Genomic DNA, 24,789 nt, shown 5'->3' on the forward strand with positions numbered 1-24,789 from the left:
GCTAGAGGAGGTCCACAACAGGCCTTCTGAAGTACAGGGGGCCCACTGTCTAGGTCTCAGGGACTTAATGCCCTTTTGCACTTCCTATGTTCGAATCATGTGAAAGTATTTTGTTCAATGTGAATCTATTACCTACATTAAAAAAAAATAAAATGGAACATTATAATAAAGTAAAATGGTGGTGCTTGTGTGGGGGGCATGGATAGGTACAATAAAGGAAGCATGAGGACCAGTTAAAAGGCTATTGCAGTGTTTCAGCAGTAGCTGATATAATGCTTGGACTAGCGTAATAATAATGAAGATATGGTTTCATCTCATTTTTTTAGTAATTCATTGCTATGCTGTTTAAGTTTCATAAGCTCAGTAATAATTAAGAGTTTGTAGAGGCCGGGTGTGGTGGCTCATGCCTATAATCCCAGCACTTTGGGAGGCCGAGGCAGGTGGATCATGAGGTCAAGAGATTAAGACCATCCTGGTCAACATGGTGAAACCCCATCTCTACTAAAAATACAAAAATTAGCTGGGCATGGTGGTGCACGCCTGTAGTCCCAGCTACTTGGGAGGCTGAGGCAGGAGAATTGCTTGAACCCAGGAGGCAGTGGTTGCGGTGAACCGAGATCATGCCATTGCACTCCAGCCTGGGTAACAAGAGCGAAACTCTGTCTCCAAAAAAAAAAAAAAAAAAAAAAAGTTTGTAGAGACCGGGTGCAGTGGCTCATAACTGTAATCCCAGCACTTTAGAAGACCAAGGCAGGAGGATTTCTTGAGGCCCAGAGTTGGAGATCAGCCTGGGAAACATAGCAAGACCCCATCTCAACAAAAAAATAAAAAGTAAAAATGGGCTCTGTGTCATGGTACACACTTGTAGTCCTAGCTACTTGGGAGGCTGAGATGGGAGGATCGCTTGAACCCAGGAGCCCCAGGTAAAAGTGAGCTATGATTGCGTCAGTGCACTCCAGCCTGGACGACAGGGTGAGACCCTGTCTCAAAAGAAAATCCCAGCACCTGAGAAGTGCGCCACCATGCCCGGCTAATTTTTGTATTTTTAGTAGCGAAATGTTGGTCAGGCTGGACTCCTGACCTCATGATCCGCCTGCCTCAGCCTCCCAAAGTGCTGGGATTACAGGCATGAGCCAACATGCCTGGCCAAAAAAAATGTTTTAAGTTTGTGAGAGTTAAGCTTTTTGGCCCATGAATGTTTGAAAATCTTTTTACTTTTCCCTCAGATTTCATTAAAGTTGGTTCAAATATTAGGTTAAAGTCATTTTCTCTCATAAGAGTGAAGGCATTATTTCATTATTTTCTAGCATCTAGTTTTTATAATGAGAGGTCCTGTGCAGTCTCATTCTCATTCTTTTAGTATGGAACTGGTTTCTTTGTTTTATTTTATTCCTCTCTAGGAGCCTTGTTTTTCTTTTTTTTCCAACTTTTTAAAAAAACTTATCAAATAGTTCAAAAAATAATATAGTAAATACCATATGCCCTTCACTAGAGTCACATGTTGTTAACATTTTGCCATGATGGCCCTCTCTATTTTTTTTCTCTCCTTTTGCTCAACCTCTTAAAAGTTACAAACCTTCACCCCAAAATACTTTATCACATTTTTCCTAAGAAGAAGGACATTCTGGGAGCTTAAGATGCTTTTATTTATCTTTAGAGTTTGAAATTTTGGCCGGATGTGGTGGCTCACACCTGTAATCCCAGCACTTCAGGAGGCTGAGGCAGGTGGATCACCTGAGGTCAGGAGTTTGAGACCAGTCTAGCCAACATGATGAAACCCCATCTCTACTAAAAATACAAAAAATTAGCTGGGTGTGGTGCTGGGTGCCTATAATCCCATTTACTTGGGAGGCTGAGGCAGGAGAATTGCTTGAACCAAGGAGACAGAGGTTGCAGTGAGCCAGAATTGTGCCACTGCACTCTCCTGGGCAACAAGAGTGAAGCTCCGTCTCAAAAAAAAAAAAAAAAAAAAAATTTCATTGGTGTATGTCAGAATATGTTTCTCCCTTCCCCCCTTTATTATTAATTCTTTAAACTTGGTTCCTTTCGATATAAAGATTGAATCTCCAATTACTCTTCTATCATTTTTGTTACTTCTCTATTATCTCTCTCTGTCTGTCCTTTTTTGACCAATAGTTAGATAAGTGTTAGACCTTCATCTTAACCTTTTTATTTTTATTTGACTTAACCATTATATTTCTGTGTTCATATAGCCATGAATATTTCCTTCTCAGAACAAAAAAAATTTCCTTCTCAGAACAAAAATATATAGGTGTATATATACACCTATATATACATAAAAGGATCAATGTAACATCTATAAATAAATAGAGAGAGAGAGATATTTTTGCATTTTAGGTTCTGGGATACACGTAAAGAACATGCAGGATTGTTGTATAGGTATACACATGGCAATGTGGTTTGCTGCCTCCATCCCCATCACCTATATCTGTCATTTCTCCCCATGTTATCCCTCCCCAACTCCCTGCCCACCACTGTCCCTCCCCTAGTCCGCCACCAGAGACCCCAGTGTGTGATGCTACCCTCCCTGTGTCCATGTGTTCTCATTGTTCAACAGGCACCTATGAGTGAGAACATGTGGTGCTTAATTCTCTGTTCCTGTGTCAGTTTCCTGAGAATGGTTTCCAGGTTCATCCATGTCCCTACAAAGGATACGAACTCATTGTTTTTTATGGCTGCATAGTATTCCATGGTGTATATGTGCCACATTTTCCCTGTCCAGTTTATCATTGATGGGCATTTGGGTTGGTTCCAAGTATTTGCTATTGTAAACAGTGCTGCAATGAACATACATGGGCCTGTGTCCTTACAATATAATGATTTATAATCCTTTAGATATATACCCAGTAATGGGATTGCTGTGTCAAATGGTATTTCTATTTCTAGGTCCTTGAGGAATTGCCACACTGTCTTCCACAATGGTTGAACTAATTTACACTCCCACCAACAGTGTAAAACTGTTCCTATTTCTCCACATCCTCTCCAGCATCTGTTGTCTCTGGATTTTTTAGTCATCGCCGTTCTAACTGGCATGAGATGGTGTCTAAAGGTAGTTTTGATTTGCATTTCTCTAATGACCAGTGATGATGAGCATTTTTTCATATGTTTGTTGGCCTCATATATGCCTTCTTTTGAAAAGTGTCTGTTCATATCCTTTGCCCACTTTTGAATGGGTTTGTTTAATTTTTTTCTTGTAAATCTGTTTTAGTTCTTTGTTGATTTTGGATATAAGTCCTTTGTCAGATGGGTAGATTGCAAAAGTTTTTTCCCATTCTGTTGCTTGCCAGTTCACTCTAATGATTTTGTTCTTTTGCTGTGCAGAAGCTCTGGAGTTTAATTAGATCCCATTTGTCTATTTTGGCTTTTGTTGCCAGTGCTTTTGGTGTTTTAGTCATGAAGTCCTTGCCTGTGCCTATGTCCTGAATGGTTTTGCCTACATTTTCTTCTAAAGTTTTTATGGTGTTATGTCTTACGTTTAAGTCTTTAATCCATGTGGAGTTAATTTTAGAGTAAGGTGTCAGGAAGGGGTCCAGTTTCTGCTTTCTGCACATGGCTAGCCAGTTTTCCCAACACCATTTATTAAACAGGGAATCCTTTCCCCATTGCTTGTTTTTGTCAGGTTTGTCAAAGATCACATGGTTGTAGATGTATGGTGTTGCCTCTGAGGCCTCTGTTCTGTTCCATTGGTCTATGTCTCTGTTTTGATATTAATACTATGCTGTTTTGATTACTGTAGCCTTGTAGTATAGTTTGAAGTCAGGTAGCATGATGCCTCCAGCATTGTTCTTTTTGCTTAGAATTGACTTGGCTATGTGGGCTCTTATTGGTTGCATATGAAGTTTAAGGTGGTTTTTTCCAGTTCTGTGAAGAGGCTCATTGGTAGCTTGATGGGAATAGGATTGAATCTGTAAATTACTTTGGACAGTATGACCATTTTCACAATATTGATTCTTCCTAACCATGAGCATGGAATATCTCTCCATCTGTTTGTGTCCTCTCTTACTTCGTTGAGCAGTGGTTTGTAGTTCTTCTTGAAAAGGTCCTTGACATTCTTTGTTAATTGTATTCCTAGGTATTTTATTCTCTTTGTAGGAATTGTGACTGGCAGTTCATTCTGGATTTGGCTCTCTTTAAGTCTGTTATTGATGTATAGGAATGCTTGTGATTTTTGCACATTGATTTTGTATCCTGAGACTTTGCTGAAGTTGCTTATCAGTCTAAGAAGATTTTGGGCTGAGATGACAGGGTCTTCTAAATATGCAATCATGTCGTCTGCAAATAGAGACAATTTGCCTTCCTCCTTTCCTAATTGAATACCCTTTATTTCTTTTTCTTGCCCGATTGCTCTGGCTAGAACATCCAATACTATATTGAATAGGAGTGGTGAGAGAGGGCATCCTTGTCTAGTGCCAGATTTCAGAGGGAATGCTTCCAGTTTTTGCCCATTCAGTAAGATCTTGGCTGTTGGTTTGTCATAAATAGCTTTTATTATTTTGAGATACGTTCCATCGATACCTAGTGTATTAAGAGTTTTTAGCATAAAGGGCTGTTGAATTTTGTCAAAGGCCTTCTCTGCATCTATTGAGATAATGATGTGGTTTTTGTTTTTGGTTCTGTTTATTTTGTGAATTATGTTTATAGACTTGCATATGTTGAAACAGCCTTGCATCCCTGGGATGAAGCCTGCTTGATTGTGATGGATAAGCTTTTTGATGTGCTGTTGCAATCAGTTTGCCAGTATTTTATTGAAGATTTTTGCATTTATGTTCATCATGGATATTGACCTGAAGTTTTCTTGTTGAGTCTCTGCTGAGGTTTGGCATCATGATAATGTTGATCTCATAAAATGAGTTGGGGAGGATTCCCTCTCTTTGAATTGTTTGGAATAGTTTCAGGAGTGGTACCAGCTCCTCCTTGTATGTCTGGTAGAATTCGGCTGTGAACCCATCTGGACCTGGGCTTTTTTTGGTTGGTAAGCTATTAATTGCTGCCTCAACTTCCGCTCTTGTTATTGGTATAGTCAGGGTTTCAGCTTCTTCCTGGTTTAGGCTTAGAACGGTGTAAGTGTCCAGGAATTTATCCATTTCTTCCAGGTTTACTGGTTTATGTGCATAGAGTTGTTTGTAGTAGTAATCTCTGATGGTGGTTTGTATTTCTGTGGAATCTGTGGTGATATCCCTTTATCATTTTTTATTGCATCTATTTGATTCTTCTCTTTTCTTTTTTATTAATCTTGCTAGTGGTCTATTTTGTTGATCTTTTCAAAAAACCAGCTTCTGGATTTACTGATTTTTTGAAGGGTTTTTTCTGTCTCTATCTCCTTCAGTTCTGCTCTGATTTTAGTTATTTCTTGTCTTCTACCAGCTTTTGAGTGTTTTTGATCTTGCTCCTCTAGCTCTTTTAATTTTGATGATAGGGTGTCAATTTTAGATCTTTCCTTGCTTCTCATGTGGGCATTTATGGCTATAAATTTTCCCCTAGACACTGCTTTAAATGTGACCCAGAGATTCTGGTATGTGTGTCTTCGTTCTTCTTGGTTTTGAAGAACATCTTTATTTCTGCCTTCATTTCATTGTTTATCCAGTCAACATTCAAAAGCCAGTTGTTCAGTTTCCGTGAAGTTGTGCAGTTCTGAGTTAGTGTCTGCATTTTGAGTTCTAATTTGATTGCACTGTGATCTGAGAGAGTGTTTGTTATGATTTCCATTCTTTTGCATTTACTGAGGAGTGATTTACTTCCAATTATGTGGTCAATTTTAGAGTAGGTATGATGTGGTGCTGAGAAGAATGTATATTCTGTGGATTTGGGGTGGAGAGTTCTATAAATGTATATTAGGTTTGCTTGGTCCAGGTCTGAGTTCAAGTCCTGGATATCCTTGTTAATTTTCTGTCTTATTGATCTGTCTAATATTGACAGTGAAGTGTTAAAGTCTTCCACTATTATTGTGTAGGAGTCCAAGTCTTTTTGTAGGTCATTAAGAACTTGCTTTATGTATCTGGGTGCTCCTGTATTGGGAGCGTATATATTTAGGATCATTAGCTTTTCTTGTTGCATTGATCCTTTTACCATTATGTAATGCCCTTCTTTGTCTCTTTTGATCTTTGTTGGTTTAAAGTCTATTTTATCAGAGACTAGGATTGCAATTCCTTTTTTTTTTTTTTTTGCTCTCCATTTGCTTGGTAGATATTCCCCCATCCCTTTGTTTTGAGGCTGTGTGTATTCTTGCATGTTAGATGGGTTTCCTGTATACAGCACACCAATGGGTTTTGACTTTTTAATCCAATTTGCCAGTCTGTGTCTTTTGATTGGGGCATTTAGCCCATTTACATTTAAGGTTAATATTGTTATGTGTGAATTTGATCCTGCCATTTTGATGCTAGCTGGTTGTTTTGCCCATAAGTTGACACAGTTTCTTCATTGTGTTGATGCTGTTTACCATTTTTGGTATGTTTTTGGAGTGGCTGGTACTGGTTGTTCCTTTCTATGTTTAGTGCTTCTTTCAGGAGCTCTTGTAAAGCAGGCCTCATGGTGATGAAATCTCCGAGCAATTGCTTGTTCATAAAGGATTTTATTTCTCCTTCCCTTATTAAGCTTAGTTTGGCTGGATATGAAATTCTAGGTTGAACTTTCTTTTCTTTAAGGATGTTGGTATTGGCCCCCACTCTCTGACTTGTAGGGTTTCTCCCCAGAGATCTGCTGTGAGTCTGATGGGCTTCCCTTTGTGGGTAACCCGACCTTTCTCTCTGGCTGCCCTTTGCAGTTTTTCCTTCATTTCAACCCTGGTGAATCTGATGATTATGTGTCTTAGGGTTGCTCTTCCTGAGGAATATCTTTGTGGTGTTCTCTGTATTTCCTGGACTTGAATGTTGGCCTGCTTTGCTAAGTTAGGGAAGTTCTCCTGGATAATATACCAGGGAAGAGTGTTTTCCAGCTTGGATTCATTCTCTCCGTCACATTCAGGTACACCTATCAAACATAGATTAGGTCTTTTCCCATAATCCCATATTTCTTGGAGGCTTTGTTCATTTCTTTTTACTCTTTTTTCTCTAATCTTGCCTTCTCATTTTATTTCATTGAGTTGATCTTCATTCTCTAATATCTTTTCCTCTGCTTGGTCAATTTGGCTGTTGAAACTTGTGTATGCTTCATGAGGTTCTCGTGTTGTTTTTCAGCTCCACCAATTCATTTGTATTCCTCTCTAAGCTGTTTATTCTCGTTAGCATTTCGTCAAACCTGTTTTCAAGGTTCTTAGTTTCTTTGCATTGGGTTAGAACATAATCTTCTAGCTCAGAGAAGTTTATTACCCACCTTCTGAATCCTTTTTCTGTCAATTCATCAGACTCATTCTCCATCCAGCCTTGTTCCCTTGCTGGTGAGGAGTTGTGATCCCTTGGAGGAGGAGAGGCATTCTGGTTTTGGGTATTTTCATCCTTTTTGCACTGGTTTCTTCCCATCTTTGTGGATTTATCTACCTGTGATCTTTGTGGTTGATGACTTTCAGATGGGTCTCTGTGTGGATGTCCTTTTTGTTGCTGATGAACTTTTTTCTGTTTCTTAGTTTTCCTTTTAACAGTCAGGCACCCCTGCTGTAGGACTGGTGGAGGTCCACTCCAGACCCTACCTGCCTGGGGATCACCTGCAGCAACTGCAGAACAGTAAGGATTGCTGCCAGTTTCTTCTTCTGTTATCTTTGTCCCAGAAGGATGCCCACTAGATGTCAGCCTGAGCTCTCCTTTATGAGGTGTCTCTTTGGTTATACAGGGGTCGGGGAGCTGCTTGAGGAGACAGTCTGTCCCTTATAGGAGCTCCAGTGCTGAGCTGTGAGTTCCATTGTTCTGTTCAGAGCTGCTGGGCAGGTACGTTTAAGTCTGCTGCAGCGGAACCCATAACTGCCTTTTTTCCCCAGGTGCTCTGTCCCAGGAAGGTGGGGCTTTATTTATGAGTTCCTGTCATTCTGCTACCTTTTTTCAGAGATGTCCTGCCCAGTGAGGAGGTAGCCTAGTCACAGTCTGCCAGCAGAGGCATTGCTGAGCTGCTGTGGGCTCTGCCCAGCTGCTGTGTGAACTTTCTTGCAGTTTTGTTTATAGGGGTATAGTTAGAACTGCCTCAGTAATGGCAGTCTGCCTCAGTAATGGTGGACTGTCTCTGTAATGGCGGACTGCCTCAGTAATGGCAGACTGCCTCAGTCATGGAGGACTGCCTCAGTCATGGCGGACTGCCTCGGTAATGGCGGACTGCCTCAGTCATGACAGACTGCCTCGGTAATGGCGGACTGCCTCGGTAGTGGTGGAGTGCCTCAGTAATGGCGAACACCCTTTCCCCCAGAGAGCTGGACCGTCCCGGATCCAGCTGTACTTGCTATGAAACTCTTAACCTAGAGCAATTCAGATTGCTTGTCTTTTTGGGGGTGGGACCAGCCAGCCAGATCACCTGGCTCCCTGTTTCAGCCCTCTTTTTTCAGTTGAATGGGCGACTCTGTCTCTCAGGTGTTCCAGTTGCCAGTTGAAACGGCGTCCAGATTTGTGTGAGTTTTTGTGCGAAGACCCATTGCACCAGCTGAAACAGCCACGCTGGAGACTCTTGGCGCTTTCCTGACAGGGAGTCTCCTGGTCTGTGGGCAGTAAAAATTTGTTTGGAAATGTGGTGATCACTCACCCTCTGCATTTTTTCTGGGAACTGCAATCCAGAGCTGTTCCTATTCAACCATCTTGGGTGTTAATCTCCATCTTAACCTTTTTTCATGTACCATTTTCTTTTTTTATCTTTTTACTTTATATCTTGAAGAGTTCCTTGAACTTATCTTCCAAATTACAAATTTACCCTTCAGCCCAGTTCTGTTATTCAGTTTTTCTATCAACATGTTTATTTAGCAGCCATACTTTAAATTTTCAATAATTCTTTTGTATTCTCAGATTGTTACTTTCTCTGAGCAACCAATCCTTGTATTGTGAGTATTTTATTCTCTGAGGATGTCAATTAAATTTTTAATTAGTTTCTTTTCCTCCCTGCTGAATCAGCCAGGATCCTAGGAGAAAGTGGATGGCACACTCAAATGGGGTGACTAAAAAGAAAAAGGACTATTTAGAAAGGTGTATTCAGGGTTAAAAGAAACTAACAAGGGATAATGGGCATTTTGAACTAGTGATGTGTGGAAGTCACTGTCGCCCCTAAACTTTAGGGGCAAGTATTGAGTGTAGTTACTGGAATTCAATGAGATTTGCATCTGTAAGAGAAGTCTGCCTGCCTAACAGGAGCTGTGGCCTTCATTAGAGGAATATACTCACTTCTTCCCTCAGAATAAATAACCTGACCTTATTCTCCTTTTCCTCAATTTTTTAGTGCCCCTTATAGTTCCTCTCTATCATAAACCAAACAGTAAGGAAACTCTAATGATACAGTCCATAGTGGTGAGCATTTTGAAGCACAAGACAGGGTAGAGTGGGGCAGATATATAATTTGCAGGGGCAAATAGAGCATATCCAGCATGCCTGTATTGTGTCTGTTTCATGGTATTTAGGAAGACATCTTGATGACTGAATTGAGGCTGTGAAAAGAAGAGTACTTGGGGCTGATCTGGTAGGCTAAGGCAGCAGCAAAAATAAATTGCTCACCTGAATAGTCAAGGTGAGCTCAGTTGAGGGTCCTGAGGAAGTTTGTATAGTATTTGAGGACTCAAAACTAAGAGATGGAAAAGGAAAGACCAAAGAGAGGGAGAGGTAATAACACAAAGCTATAGCCATAGGAATGAGGCTCTGCCAATGAAATGGATCCCTTTGAAGAACTTACATTACCTTTTTGTTTTCTTTGAATTTGGAGGACAGTTGTCTTATTTAGCATTCAGTTATAGGGAATTTTCTCTCCTATTGTTACTATCCTTTATCTCCAAAATGTCCATAAAAGACTTCTACCCTTGATGATGGCACATTAATGATGCTGTGTGACAGCAGGGTGGGCACTGTGCAGGAGGGTGCCATGGGAACTCAGGGAAGTGGATCATGGTGTGGAGGAGCTGCAGTGACAGTGATACAATCCCCTTTTGCCCAGATAGACTGGAGACCTACAGATGGGGAGGGGAAGTTGTGGTGAGTGAGGAGGAATTCGGGTTCAAGCTGTTCTGTTGAACAATAAGGGCTGGAGAATGGTGGGACATGCAGACTACAGGCTCTTGAAGTTATATACTCTTTTCCTCATCAGAAAAGGAATCAGATTAAAGTGTATTAGAATGAAAGGTGAAAAGTATACATTTTGAAAGTAGGCCTGTCTGAGGAAACATAATTGATTTTGCGAATATTGCACCAGCTGAAGCAGGGCCAAGGAGATAACGAGATGATGATGGTTTTTTTGCTTTTTTCCAAATATGAGAGTTTCTTTTGTATTCTGGCATCTGTTTACTTCTTCAAATGTGACTTACATTTGCTGTAAGTCACATTTGCTTTAAATCTTCATTGACACTTGATCCAGGCAAATCCGTTTTTCTCTACAGATAAATGTTAGACCTCTGAAACTTTTAAGCTTAGCACTGTCTTTCACTATTGCAGCATGTTTCTTTTCGAGATGGTCATTATTCTTCTAAAAATAATATTCATTTATATCTGTTGGTTATTCAAGTGGCATGGTGTGAGGTATCTTCATGAACCACTTTTTCCTACTTCATACATACATAACTGAAAACAGAAGACTATAGTTGACTTCTTTAGTTTTGTCTTACTTTTAATAAAATTTAAATGTCATCAGATGATCTCAGTGCTATGATACATGTCTGGATCTTGGTTACTTAATTGGTCAAAATTTCCTAAGGGAAATAGAGTAGACCCACATATAATTCCCATCTACTTTCTTTTTTATTATCCCAGAGGGATCCATATTCCTTCCTTACCCTCACTCACTGCAGGGAGAAAAAGAGAAATAATAGCCCTCCTCCCCTACTGCTCCAACAAAAATCACACCAAATACCTTCGTGATTTAAAAATAAGCAAGCTTATGTTTGGCTTCTTTCCCCACAAGGAAGCTACAACAAAGCCTCTATGGAGAGAGAGTTTGGTAGAAATCACAAGTTTGTGTATTTTTGTTTTAGTTTACAGACATATTATTAAGCCAAAAATAAAGATACAGGGTCTAACAAAGGCTTTTTATTATCTGTCAATATGAGTATTAGTTGGAGAGAATTAATTTGAATGTAGAACCAGGAGCTATTGTATTAGTTTCATAACTTACCTTTCTCTGAGTATGGATAGTAGTGATTCTTTTATCCCTCTTAAACTTGCCTCTTTTGAGATTTAAAAGGCAATTTTATTCTTAGTTTAGGCTCTTATCTTACATTAGACTAAAAGTAGTTCTAATCTTCTAAAATACTTTCAATGTATTGGTTTTAGATTCTAATTATAGATAGTATTATAATAGAGAAAAGGTATAGTAATAATTTCAATATTTTAAAGTAATATTAAAGTAATATATTTAATATTTTAAAGAAAATAATTTTCTTTGTATTTTTATCTTTAATAAGGTGTCAGTATTTTAAGACACCAAGAATATTACAATCACCGATGTTAGACAATGAGTGATCCAGAGTCTTTTCTATACCTGAGCACACATTTATTTTATTTTTTGGCCTGCAACCTTGTCCTTCTTACAATGGCCCAATATCTTACTTTTTCTTTGTTGATTTTTAATCCTCTAGTCATCTTATTACACATTTGAAGTTATTTAAGAACGAAAAATGACTCTGCTTCAGAGTTCTTTTCTATGTCTACATGATCAAATAGAAAGGACTGTGTGAGAGGGACAACTGGGTGATTTTTAAAACCAGGTGAGTTTATATTTTAGTTATTTAAATTACAGTGAATTGTTACTTCTTTTAAAATTAGAAAAATGAAAAGAAACAAATCTCTGAAAATTGAATGAGTAAATGGAAACAGGAAAAGAAGAAACTAAATAACAATAGTTATTCCTATAAACCTGAGACACATCGTAATAAATAATAGTATTGGGGAAAATAATTTTTTATAAACCATATCATGATTCTCAGATATGCCTGTAGTTATGTTTATATGCCTATATATGCTTATAAAGGTTATAATAATAGATGGGAAAATGAGAAATAATAGGAAGAGAGAATTGAAAAGAGTTAAAGAGCTATTAAATGTGAGAACTAAAGGAGAGGGATTGAAAATAAGTGCAAAATTTTACGATTCAAATAGCACAATTTCTTATGTGACAGGTAACCTATGTGACATACTTGATGAGGAGAACAAGAGCACACAGTACTATTCTTGATAACTATTTTTAAATCATCACAGTATGTATATGAAGACATGCAGGCAACTAGAGAGTGTAGAAAGTAAAACAGAGGACTGGTTATTGTTGCTGTTGTGGCTGTTTGCCTCTGTTACATATGTAGAGATTGCTAAATTGTTACTAGTTTATCACCACACAGATTTTGCCTACATTAAAGTATACTGTTAGCTATATAGACTTGTTTACACTTAATATACTCTCTGCTTTTTTTCCCCCTCTCCCTTTCTTCATTCTTTTTTTTTCTTCCTTCATCTCTTCCCCCCTCTCTCTGTCTCTGCCTTCCTCCCTTCTTTCCTCTCTCCCTTCTCCTCGCCCTCCCTCCCTCCCTCCCTCTCTCTCTCTCTCTCTTTTCTCTCTTTCATTTGATATTTTCTATGTCCCACGTTTTGATTTGGTGATTGATGATGAACTGTGGCTTTCAGATCTTCCTTTTGTTCTAAAGTACATACTGTCCTAAATCATTTTCTATTTTGGTGTTAATTAGTACGTCATTGGGCAGAGTATTGTCTAGGTGGCTGAATCTATGATGCTTTGGGGCTAAATACACTATTTTCCATTATAGCCTGATATGTAGCCTAGGTCACCTTTAGGTTTATTGACTCTGAGCTAACTCTGGAGTCATCTATAAACCTTTATTTATCATCTTGGCATATAATCAAGAACATAAGGATATAGCTGTTTGAGGATTTGAATGATCATGGCCTGTAGGAAAAAAAGGAGGCAGTGGGGGAAATTCTAGAATTTGGCAGATATCAATCAAGCCAGTTTAATGACAAGACTAAATACTGCTTCACTAAGATTTTAAGACTATTTCATGATGATTTTACCATTCATTGTTAATTTCCATGTCATGAATTTCAGTTCTTTGGATCCAAAATTATACACATGGCTTAATTTAATTTTTCTATTTAATTCAGCACTGATATGGGTAAAGTAAAAGGCTGCAAGCTGGGGTAAAATAAATGAAAATTAAATTTTTTAGATTTTTGACTTTATTCTTTAAAAAAAAAAAAAAGAAAAAGAGAGAGAATAACTATTTTTAGACATTTTTCGGTACCAGACAACTTGTAGAAGGTATTTTTCTTCCTTTAAAATGCTTTGTTAACTTCACAATATAATGAACAGCTTTGTATGTAAATAGTTAATACGCCCCTGGTGAGGAATTTATAGTTTGAGTAGAAAGACAATCAGATTAAAAGATGGTAACTCAAGACTAACCTGATACAAAGTATTGTCAAAAGCTTAACAGCAAAAGAATCATCAAAGGTACATAGGAAAATGCAAAGGGGAAACAGTAGTAATCACAGCATTAATCTCAGAGAAGACCTTAGGATTCAAGGATTAAGCAAAATTCATCTTTATTGACAAGATAGTGAGTTCTCAGTCGGAATGAGCAGACAGTTCCCCAGCTGTAGTTCCCTAAATTTTCTCTTGATTGCTCTGCCTCCAGGAACATTTCCACATTATCTCCATCCCCTCCGGTCCCATCATTCTAATTGAGTTACCTACTGGGTATGGCTCATGGAAAATTCGGGGCAAGTCATTTGTCTCTGCAGCCTGCTGGCCTTCCCTTCAACACCCTGCCCAAGGGCAGGCTTCTCTCTTTTCTTATGTGCTCCCTTCCACCACCCCACCCTCCTACTTATTTCTCTTCAAACAGTTATTCCTGAACCTATCTTGGCAGTTTCCTTCTCTTCTTTCTAGTAGAGAGGTATGTCTCTACACTGGCTGACAGACATATTCATGCTCCCCTGTCAAGCCAGAAGCCTGCCTGACCTCTGCAGGGTGACTTCTGGGACTCAGACAGGGCAGTGACCAAGGGCTGTTTCTCTCTTCAAAAAGGCTTAATTACCCATTCATTTGGTGTCATTTCAAACATCTTGTTCTCCTTGAGACCAACTATGAAGTATGTTCCAAACTTTGCAAGTGAAGTTATATATTTACCTTCATACATTAGTCCCACCTTATCTATGGTTTCACGTTCCTCGCTTTCACTTGCAGTATAGTATGATAAGATATTTTGAGAGAGACAAGAGACCACACTCACATAATCTTTATTACAGTATATTCTTATAGTTATTCTATTATTACTTAATGTTTTTAATCTCTTAATGGGCCTAATTTCTAAATTAAACTATGTAATAGCTATTATGTATAGGACAAAACATAGTACATAGGGGGTTCAGTACTACTTGTGGCTTCACACATTTATGGGGGTTCTTGGAATGTGTCCCCCACAGATACCAGGGGACTACTATATATGAATTCATGTTGTAATATGGCTATTTCTCTGTCTCTCTCTTTCACACACACATACCACCTTAAAATTTTTATATATGACTTCTCGTAGTGTTTTGGTTAAAGATAATTTTTTTTTACATGGTCTCACATAATTTATCATCCAAACTGGGACAGTGTGAGAGAAGGGATTATGCCAAGTCAACAGGAGTAAGCCAAGATGAATAGCCTCCCTGCAAGGCTCTCCACGGTCTGGATGCTGAACTTGTCAGCCTCACCTTGCAATGTGCTCTTCCTTACTCTGTGTGCCCCAGACTCACAGGCCCACTTGACTTACTGCTTACTCTTGCTGGAAAGTCTTTGACATCCTTTTTCCTCTACCTGGAGAGATCCTCGCCTCTGCTCTCTTATTCACCTAATAAACTCCCCCTATTCATTTTTCAGATTTCTCTCCATTGTAATTTCCTCAAGAATGCCTTCTAGGCTGGGTGTGGTGGCTCATGCCTGTAATTCCAGTCACTTGGGAGGCTGAGGCAGGAGGATCACTTGAGACTAGGAGTTCAAGGCTGCAGTGAGCCGTGACTGTACCACTGCACTCCAGTCTGGGTGACAGAATGAGACCCTGTTTCTTAAAAAGAAAGCCTTCTAGGACTTTCCCAACTTGATCCATTCTCTCTCATTATTCGTCAGAGTACCATACTTTATCATATTTAGATAATTCTTGGATTAATTTCTGTCCTCCATTAAAGTGAGGTTTAATGTGGGTAGAGACCATATCAGGGTTTTCTCATCATTTATTTTTTCATCACTCATTAGGCATGTAGTAAAAACTAAATAAATATTTGTTAGATTAATTAATTTTTTTTTTTTGAGGCAGGGTCTTGCTCTATTGGCCAGGCTGGAGTACAGTGGTGTGCTCTCAGCTCACTGCAACCTCCACCTCCTAGGCTCAAGCCATCTTCCTACCTTAGCCTCCCGAATAGCTAGGACTACAGGTGAACACCACCATGCCTGGCTAATTTTTGTGTTTTTAGTAGAAACAGGGTTTCACCATATTGCCCAGGCTGGTCTCGAACCCCTGGCCTCAAGCAATCCACCCACCTCCGTCTCCCAAAGTGCGGGGATTACAGGTGTGAGCCACCTCACCCGGCAGGTTAATTAATTTAAAAGAGGAAGATGAAGATCAAGTTTATTGCATATCCTAAAATATTTAAGTAGAATTAATTCTGATATGCCCCTTTAATTTTTGCTTAAAATACATAGTGCATTTTAAATTTATAACTGAAAATGTTCAAAATTTAAAATTTTTATTATACATGTTATACACAAATAGAAAATTTCTATGCTCATTAAATTTGTTGAAAAAAAGTTTTTTTGGTCAAGGCTGTTTTTTTCTTACATAGCATGCCTGTTTATTATTTAGGTTTAATACATGGAATCAGATGTGGTTTCAATGTTAGCACATTGTTCTTTTTTCCTAAGGGAAATGTAAAATTAGGAGTAACTTACTGTTGCTTTAATTTTAGATTATGTACATTTTAAAGTCAGGTATACAACTAGGTTATGAATAATATATGTGAGATATTTCAAAAAGTAAAATGCATTTTTTAAAAAAATTGTTAACTTCTGAGTAGCAATTTAATCACAAATTAAATCAAGGCTCATATGCATGTATTGATTTAACCATTTAAATGTACTTGATTTGAAATCAGTGTGTTCTGATGGAAAGATTGGGAGGGGAGGATAGAAAGAACAGTGCATACTTTTCCTGGAGACATTGAAAGTTGCCTGGCATAAATTCAACACAGAGAGAAGATTATGTTGTTATTCCTGATTCCCTTGGTCATTTGTCTTGGGGGGGAACAATTGCTACATTCCAGTAACAAGTTTTCTGAGGCTTACTGATAGCTCCATGACACATTAAGTACTGATGTCGTTTAATTATAATTTAAGTCAGATTAAATTATTCTATGTAGTTAAAGTAGAATCGAGCATCCTGCAGATGCTGCACTAATTATAGTTATTGAAGGCCTACTTTTTCTGACCTAAAAAGGTAAATGAGGGAGGGAATTGTCTTTGCCTTTGAGGGATTTTCCCTCTAAAAGAGATTAGTTCACTGTCACTGCTGTTTATTTTCACCTTACACTTTTCTAGAATCGTCATAAAACTGCACAGTACTGAACTAATCGATAGAAAAGGCAGATGAATATTCTCCCAAAGGAGAAAAGACTTGGCAGGTCAAATTAGGCATGTCAGATCTCTCTCCCCACTCCAATTAGAAATTGTGAAGTTTTATAAACAGGTGCTTTAAGCAAAAGATGGGATCTGTGAATCAGGAATACATATGAGACTAATTTTAAAAGCTATTACAATTCTTAAAATAATTCTCTAAAAAGTTTCCTTTTAAGTGTTTTTAGAATCTATTCTAGAAAAAAACTCAATAAATTATCCTTTGTTAATGTTTTATTTAGTGGTGTGGCTTTTTCCACAGATTAGATTGTTTACTTTTTAAGATAAATGTGTGTGTGTGTGTATGCATATGTGTGTTTTTCTTTTTTGTTGTTTGTTACTGTTTATTAATGTTTGATTAACAGAGGCCTAGCTTTGGTGCTTTCAGGCTGAGAACTAAAGGGATGATTTGTAGAAAACCAAAGTAGGTCAAAGAGTACCATGGTAGCAAAGGGGAAGTCCCTGAGTTTAGTTACATTGTCTTGCCTCTGGTGGAGTTCACTTTGATTGTTATAGTTGAGGCCTGTCTTCCTGTGAGTGGAAGAAATCATCAAATTGCAGAAGTCTCGGGAATATTATCATAAGTAACTTTAAAACAATATGTTATTGTAAGTTATAGTGGGGGGAGGGGTGGTAGGAGCAGCAAAGGAAAAATAAAAAGTAGGATTGAATTTATCACTAAATTAATTTCACAAATCAAAAGCAAAAATATGCATGAATATGACAGCTTCCCTAAGTATGATGTAAGGAGTACTGTGTGAGTCCCTGTGGGATGGAAACTAGCATTTCAAATTTTGTCCACCTTGTGCTTGCTTCAGCAGCACCTATGCCAAAATTGAAACAATACAGACAAAATTAGCATGCCCCTGCACAAGAATGACATGCAAATTTGTAAAGCATTGCATATTTTAAAAATAAAAATGCAAACAAAACTTTGTCCTCCTATTCTGCTTTTTTATATATAGGCATTATGGAAGTGACCCTGTTTTGAAATCAAGGAGCTGTTCCAGGCTTTAACAATCACGTCATGTTAGTTCTGAACATATGCAATTAAATAAACATTAAAAGTAAACCTACTGATGGTTGCAATGGCAACTGTCACACTTTTATGAAACACCATTTTGTGTCTGCTTTGCTGTGATTAAGCAGTACTATTAGAATCCAGAAATGTACTCTGGCTAGCTTCAAAGATCTTAGACTGTTTTTACATCTCAAAATGAATTTTTCTTAAAATTAAATTTTAAGAAATAGCTTCCTCAGGTTGGTTAAATGTTAAGAAGTTATCTGTAAATTATATATCTATATATGTGTGTATGTATATATATATATATGAAGTGATATATATATGGAGTTACATAAATTTTGAAAACTTCATATTATATTTGATGTTTCCTCAAATATAGTATACTTGATATTTTGGGTTATGTTATCTCTTACAGCAGAAGATTTATTCTTTGACTAAATTTCCTTTCTTTAGGTACTCCCCCCATCCCTTTATATGGGCAAGACCCCCTTGAGAATATTAAGCCTTTTAGCTCAGAGTTTTACTGAAGCTATTTTCTATTCTTATATTTGCCAAGATTTGCTGACAACTTAAAAAGCTGTCATTTGAGTGAACACCAGTTGCCTAGATTGTTTGATGATTTTGGTCAAGTGTGGATCAGGACTTCCGGTCATTTTTCTTCATCTTCTGGGGATGTATAGCCTCTATCTCTGAGCAATTGTACACTTGGAAAGAAAAAACAAAGCAAGGTCACTAGATCTAAATTACTTTTACTTCTGTGCCAAATGAAAGCTTTCTTCTGTTATGTGTTACAATGTTTGGCATCTTTTGGCATCCAGAGAGAGATACGCAGTTAGGAGGGGAATGTGGGATTGTATAGGAGAGATTTTTCTGAAATGAACTCTTACTTTTTCTGTAGTCATGCATCGCCTAATGATGGGCATACATTCTGAGAAATGTTGTTGGGCAATTTTGTCATTGGGCAAACATCACAGAGTGTACTTACACAAACCTAGATGGTATAGCCTACTGCACACCTATGCTATATGGTATAACCTAGTGTTCCTAGGCTACAAACCTGTATAGCATGTTACTGTACTGAATATACACTGGCAGTTGTAACACAATGGTAAGTATTTGTATACCTAAATATATCTAAGTCTGGGCAACATGGTGACACCTCATCTCTACAAAAATAAAAAAATTAGTCCCGTGTGGTGGCACGTGCCTGTAGTTCCAGCTACTTGGAAGGCTGAGGTGGGAGGATCACTTGGACTCAGGAGTTTGAGGTTACAGTGAGCCGTGATCATGCCACTGCTCTCCAACCTAGGCAACAGAGTGAGAGCCTGTCTCAAAAAATAATAATTAATTAATATATCTAAACATAAAAAAAAGGTATAGTAAAAAAAATGGTGCTATACAGTATTAGGGGACCCTGTTGTATATGCAGTACATCATTGACTGAAACATCGTGTGGTACATGATTGAACCTCATCTAGAGACAGCTACTTCCTTCTCTTGGGCTGAAACATGTTCCTGGAATTGATGTGAAAAAGCAGATTATCATCAAGAGAAACATTTTCCTATAGATTATAAGATCCAGCAGCTTGGAAAACATTTCTGAATTCTTTGTGTTTTGGGGTATAGTTGAATAAAGTTTTTAGTATGTCAAAGGGAGACATGTTTTAAGAAGTAGGCATTTCACTAAAAAGTATCGTAATTGCTTACTGAATGAAGGGGATAATCCTTGCCACTGCCTTTAAATACTAGGAGTTCCTGCAGGACAGCCTGAATATTTTTTTCTGGATCAGGAAATAAACAACTGGGTTCCAGAAGATAAGAGAAGTATAACCTTCTGAGCAGACACAGATCCTTGAATAAAAGGAAGCTTTCTTTAGAAACAGTAATCAGGTGTTGGGAATTGTTGAGTATCTCAGTCTGGAATGTGTTTGGCTGCAAATAACAAAAAAACCTACTATGTAATATAAACAGATAGGGGTCTGCCTCCACAGGAAGTCTTAATTAGGCAATCCGGAGCCGATGGTGATGTTGAAGGATGTTAATAAAAACTGTCTGCCATCCTTAGAATGTGATTTTTATCAAGGTCGTTAAAAGGCAGTTGTACCTTCAGGCATCACTATATTTCTGGCATCTATTGCTATGTTACAAAATTACCCTAAAACGTATCAGATTAAAATAATAAATATTAATTATCTCACATAGTTTCTGAGGTTTGAGAATTCAGGAGTGGCTTAGCTGGGAGGTTCTGGCTCAGGGTCCCTCCTGAGGTTACAGTCAAGATACCAGCTGGGGCTGCAGTCCTCTAAAGGCTTGGTTGAGCTGGAGATCTGCTTTCTAAACTAACTGACATGGACTATCAGCAGGAGGATTCAGTTCCTCACCACAGGGATTTCTCTTCAAGGCATGGCGATGGGCTTCTCTCTGAACAAATGATCTGAGAGAGTGGGGAGGGTCTAGAGTGTGTGTGTCAGGAGGGAGAGGACAGATAGAGACAAGAACAAGATGGACATTGCAATATTGTTTATAACCTAATCTTCGAAGTGAGCTGGCACTCCTGCCATATTCTTTCATCACAGAACCCGATACGGTATGGAAAGGGACTACACAAGGATGTAGTCCCTTCAAGAGGCAAGCATCATTGGGAGCCATCTTGGAAGCTGCCTCCTACACACCACAAATATGTACTAAGCAGTAAGAAAGAAAGTAAAGAGGCAGTGCTAGCAGATTTCTGTTTGTATCTCATTGGTCAGAACTGTGTAACATAGCTTTTCAAGGGAGGCTGGGGAGTCAAATGTTTAATTTTCACAGTCTCTGTAGTACAGACAGACAGAAGGAAGTTGGAAATGGAACTTGGTTAGCCTACTGTTGTTCATTGTCAGCCACTACCAGGGATTTGATGACAGTGACTACTTTTAATATGGCTGTATTGCCTGTTCTTAAAGTCAACAATGCATCTTCTAGGAGATTAAAAGTAGACCAGAAAATGTGTTGTTGTTGTTTTTTCTGAGACAAAGTCTTGCTCTGTCACCCAGACTGGAGTGGTACAGTCGTGGCTCACGGCAGCCTCAACCTCCTGGGCACAGGTTATTCTCCTGTCTCAACCTCCCCAGTAGCTGGAACCGTACACAGATGTACACTACCATGGCTGGCTAATTTTTAAATTATTTGTAAAGATGAGGTCTCCTTATATTGCTCAGGCTGGTCTTAAACTCCTGGGCTCCAGCAGTCTTCCTGCTTTGGCCTCTCAAAGAGTTGGGATTACAGGCATGAGCCACTGTACCCAGTGACTTTTTAAAGTGTGTTGGTTTCTCTAGGTGTTATAGAAATAAAGTTCTCCTGCCACCTACCTAACAGATATAGCTAAAGGTTACTAAATTGTGAATCATAAGTAGTTGTGAGGAAATTTTCGGTTACTTTCTCCTTTGTATTCTTTTACGTTTGTTTGCATAAAATATTTTGGCAGTAAAAATTCTGAAATCTAAAACTATACCCAATGCCTATGTTTTCAGATCTAAAAAGATAAATTCTTCCCAACAACAAACATTGAGTACCTACCATATATCATGGACAATTAATATAGAGCTTACAAAATTTTTAGAAATTTAAAAATAATATGTTAGGCACTATTTTACTTGATGATAATTTTATTTTTAGTGGTTACTAGATTTTTGAAAACTATATTGTTGATTGAAATAACCATTCTGTTTTTTATGTATTCTTTCATTAGTTAGTACCAAATTACATTTCTGAAAAATACCACACAACTTGGAAACATGAAAGTAGAATCTGAAAAGGTAGGGACCCAAGAAGGATTGGAGAGGAAAGTGAAGGGAGTTAGATGCAAAAAATAAATTGAAGGGAGATGAGGAGGATTATCCTGTCCTCGCTTTCCTCTCTTCACGCAGGGGCCAGGTAGAAAGAGGACTCTGTCTTCAGGAAGGGGAAGCACATAGCAATTAGCAGGTAGAAGTGAGGATTAGAAGCTTGTATGAGCAGATGTCATGCCTTGAAAACATATCCATAAGTTTCGGACAAAAGGCTGGTTTGATAAATATACTGGAACAGCTGTTCACATTTGTTAGTGTGAGGTAACACACACTAAGAGTTGTGTTACCTCACACTAACAAATATAACTGCTATTTCATTTGACCTTAAGTTAGGGAAGGTCTTTTAAAGCATAAAAACAAGAAAAGAAAGCTTTAATAGAAAAGATAGTATTGAATGCATAAAAATTAAGTACATCAAAAAGTACCTTAAATTTAAAATATAAAACCACAAGTTGGAAAAATGAGTTGTATCACATATGAAAGAGCTAATATTCTTAATATGTAAAGAAGCTCTTAAAGTCAATCAGAAAAAGACAAAAATAGAAAAATGGATGTTATAAATAAAAATTTTGAACAAGTGTGCAAAAAAGTTCAACTTCATAATAACAAAGATGTTCTTTAAGAGACTATTTTTTGTGTGCCTGCTACCTTAGTAGATTGTCTTTCAGGAGATGATCCTCGTGTAGGTCAGGGTGTTATGAAATGGGCTTTCTTATACACTGCTTGTAGGCATGTAAATTGGTGTTATGTAATTTTATCTTTTTATCAGTAATTCCACTTAGGGCAAAAATAATATTTCTTCACAATAGAGCTCTAAAGGAATTATTTACTGTATTTTTTAAGGATTATAAAAAATCAGTTATAAGAATATCTTTTGAAACTGTATATTTCACCTTTAGACTGTATCACTCTTCTTCTGTTAAACTGAGAAAATTAATGAACTTGTTTTTTCCTTCCTCTCATCTATCTTTGTTAATCAAGTTATTATTTTAATATTCTTAAGATTTATGACGCTTAAGTTCTATTCCATCATCATAACTTCCAGAGTTAGTCTTAGTTTCTATATTTAAGTAAATTTGGCGTTGATCGTTGGTATGAATAATTGGCAGAAAATTAAATTGACAATTACTTAGATCTATGTTCGGGGAATTTTTCCCAGGTCCCCCATCCCCAAACTAAAAATAAGAAAAAAAGGCAAAGAAACTTCTTACCAATAATATTAAAAATACAAAAAATTCAGCCTGGCCAATATGGTGAAACCCCGTCTCTACTAAAAATACAAAAATTAGCTGGGCGTGGTGGCAAGTGCCTGTAGTACCAGCTACTTGGGAGGCTGAGGCAGAAGAATGGCTTGAACCTGGGAGTCGGAGGTTGCAGTGAGCCAAGATCACGCCACTGCACTCCAGCCTGGGCAACAGAGCAAGACTCTGTCAAAAAAAAAAAAAAAAAAAAAGCAAGGGAAAAACGGGCAAAAAGAAGTAATTCCAAAATAAAGATGAAAACTGCTAACCTTGTACAAAGTAAATGTAATTGCCAACGAAAGAAAAATTAAATTTTCTTGTTAAATTGGTGAGCTCAGATATGATAAAAATAATGACCACAAAAGATAACTCACAATGGCAGAACCCCTAACTGATCAAATTTGATATGGACAAAACCTGATTAATGATCCAATTGTCATTGTAAAATGTATGGGAAAAGAATTAATTTCCATGAAAATGATTTTGAGAAGCTGAAAATGGAAAGAGGCTGGATATAACTACATTATGTAGATAATCATAGAATTCAGTTGTTTCAGAAAATTCTTTTTTTTTTTTTTGAGACGGAATTTCGCTCTTGTCACCCCAGCTTAGAGTGCAGGGGTTGCGATATTGGCTCACTGCAGCCCCTGCCTCCAGGGTTCAAGTGATTCTCCTGCCTCACCTCCCGAGTAGTTAGAATTACAGGTGTGTGCCACCACGTTCAGCTAACTTTTATATTTTTAGTAGAGGCTGGGTTTAAGCATGTTGGCCAGCCAGGCTGGTCTCGAGCTCCTAACCTCAGTTGATCAGTCGCCTCGGCTTCCCAAAGGGCTAGGATTACAGGCATGAGCCACTATGCCTGGCCAGAAAATACTTTCTAGATGAAATTTATTATTATTGATATAATTCTAGTTAATAAAAATGCATTCAGAAATATGGAATCAAAACATTCTCATGCCTGTAATCCCAGCACTTTGGGAGGCTGAGGTGGGTGGAGTAATTCCAAAGTAAAGATGGCCAGGAGTTTGAGACCAGCCTGGTCATCATGGCAAAACCCTGCCTCTACTAAAAATACAAAAATTAGCTAGGCATGGGTGGCGTGTGTAATCCCAGCCACTCGGGAGGTTGAGGCATGAGAATCTCTTAAACCCAGGAGGCAGAGGTTGCAGGGAGCTGAGATCTCCAGCCTGGCAACAGAGCGAGACTCTGTCTCAAAAAAAAACAAAAATGAAACAAAACCAAAAAAATATTCTGAACCTATGAGATTCAAAGGACCATGTGAATAAATTAATATTGCAGTGGATCTGCATGTTAACAGGAATTATATTGTCCAAGGACCAAAGCTGCTGAAAGTTTTAAAACACTGCGGAGCATACAATGTTGTCATATTGTGATTGTTGGCATCTAGAGAGGATGTTTCCAGAATGTATCTTGGAAATACCTTTTGCTGCTTTCCTTCTACCCTTGCCTCCGATAGCCTGATGAATAGCCTAAGTTTTTCTAGTAAGCATAGTATTTTACTGTTTCCATTTTCGTAACTCTAATACCATCATTCCTGGTCTACTGTACTTCTATGACTGAAGTCTGTGTCAACTTTCCTTACTTCTAGATCGGCTGTGGGGCTGATTGACCTACACCGTCACAGCCTAGCCCAAAGCCATTTTCTAGTACTCTGTATAGAATCCTCTTTAGTTGACACATCTCAGGCCCAGAAGGAAAACCCAAACCTCTGTTAAATTTGTCTACATTTGATTTATTTTAAAGGGTATTTAAAAGCTACCACTTTTATTCCTGAAGTATGGATACTTGTTAATACAGATATGATAGATCCTAGAAAATATTTTCAAACTGAGCAAGTATTCCTCTTTCTAGTTCTTCACGAAATCCAACCTTTATTAATTTTCTTTCCCTTAAG

General features: G+C 38.0%; 1 protein-coding gene and 1 non-coding gene across 2 annotated transcripts in view; both read left to right on the forward strand.

The window, feature by feature from the left end:
- The window catches only part of SESN1 (sestrin 1), a 109,189-nt gene that overhangs the window by 22,775 nt on the left and 61,625 nt on the right, over positions 1-24,789 (forward strand). The gene's annotated exons all lie outside the window — the stretch shown is intronic.
- On the forward strand, positions 17,588-17,693 carry LOC116549796. The gene has a single exon (XR_004268076.1). It is a non-coding gene; the product is annotated as a U6 spliceosomal RNA (small nuclear RNA).

This window comes from Sapajus apella, unplaced genomic scaffold (genome assembly GCF_009761245.1).
Source record: "Sapajus apella isolate SASKATOON/1434 unplaced genomic scaffold, GSC_monkey_1.0 scaffold6, whole genome shotgun sequence".
NCBI classification, from domain to species: Eukaryota; Metazoa; Chordata; class Mammalia; order Primates; family Cebidae; genus Sapajus; species Sapajus apella.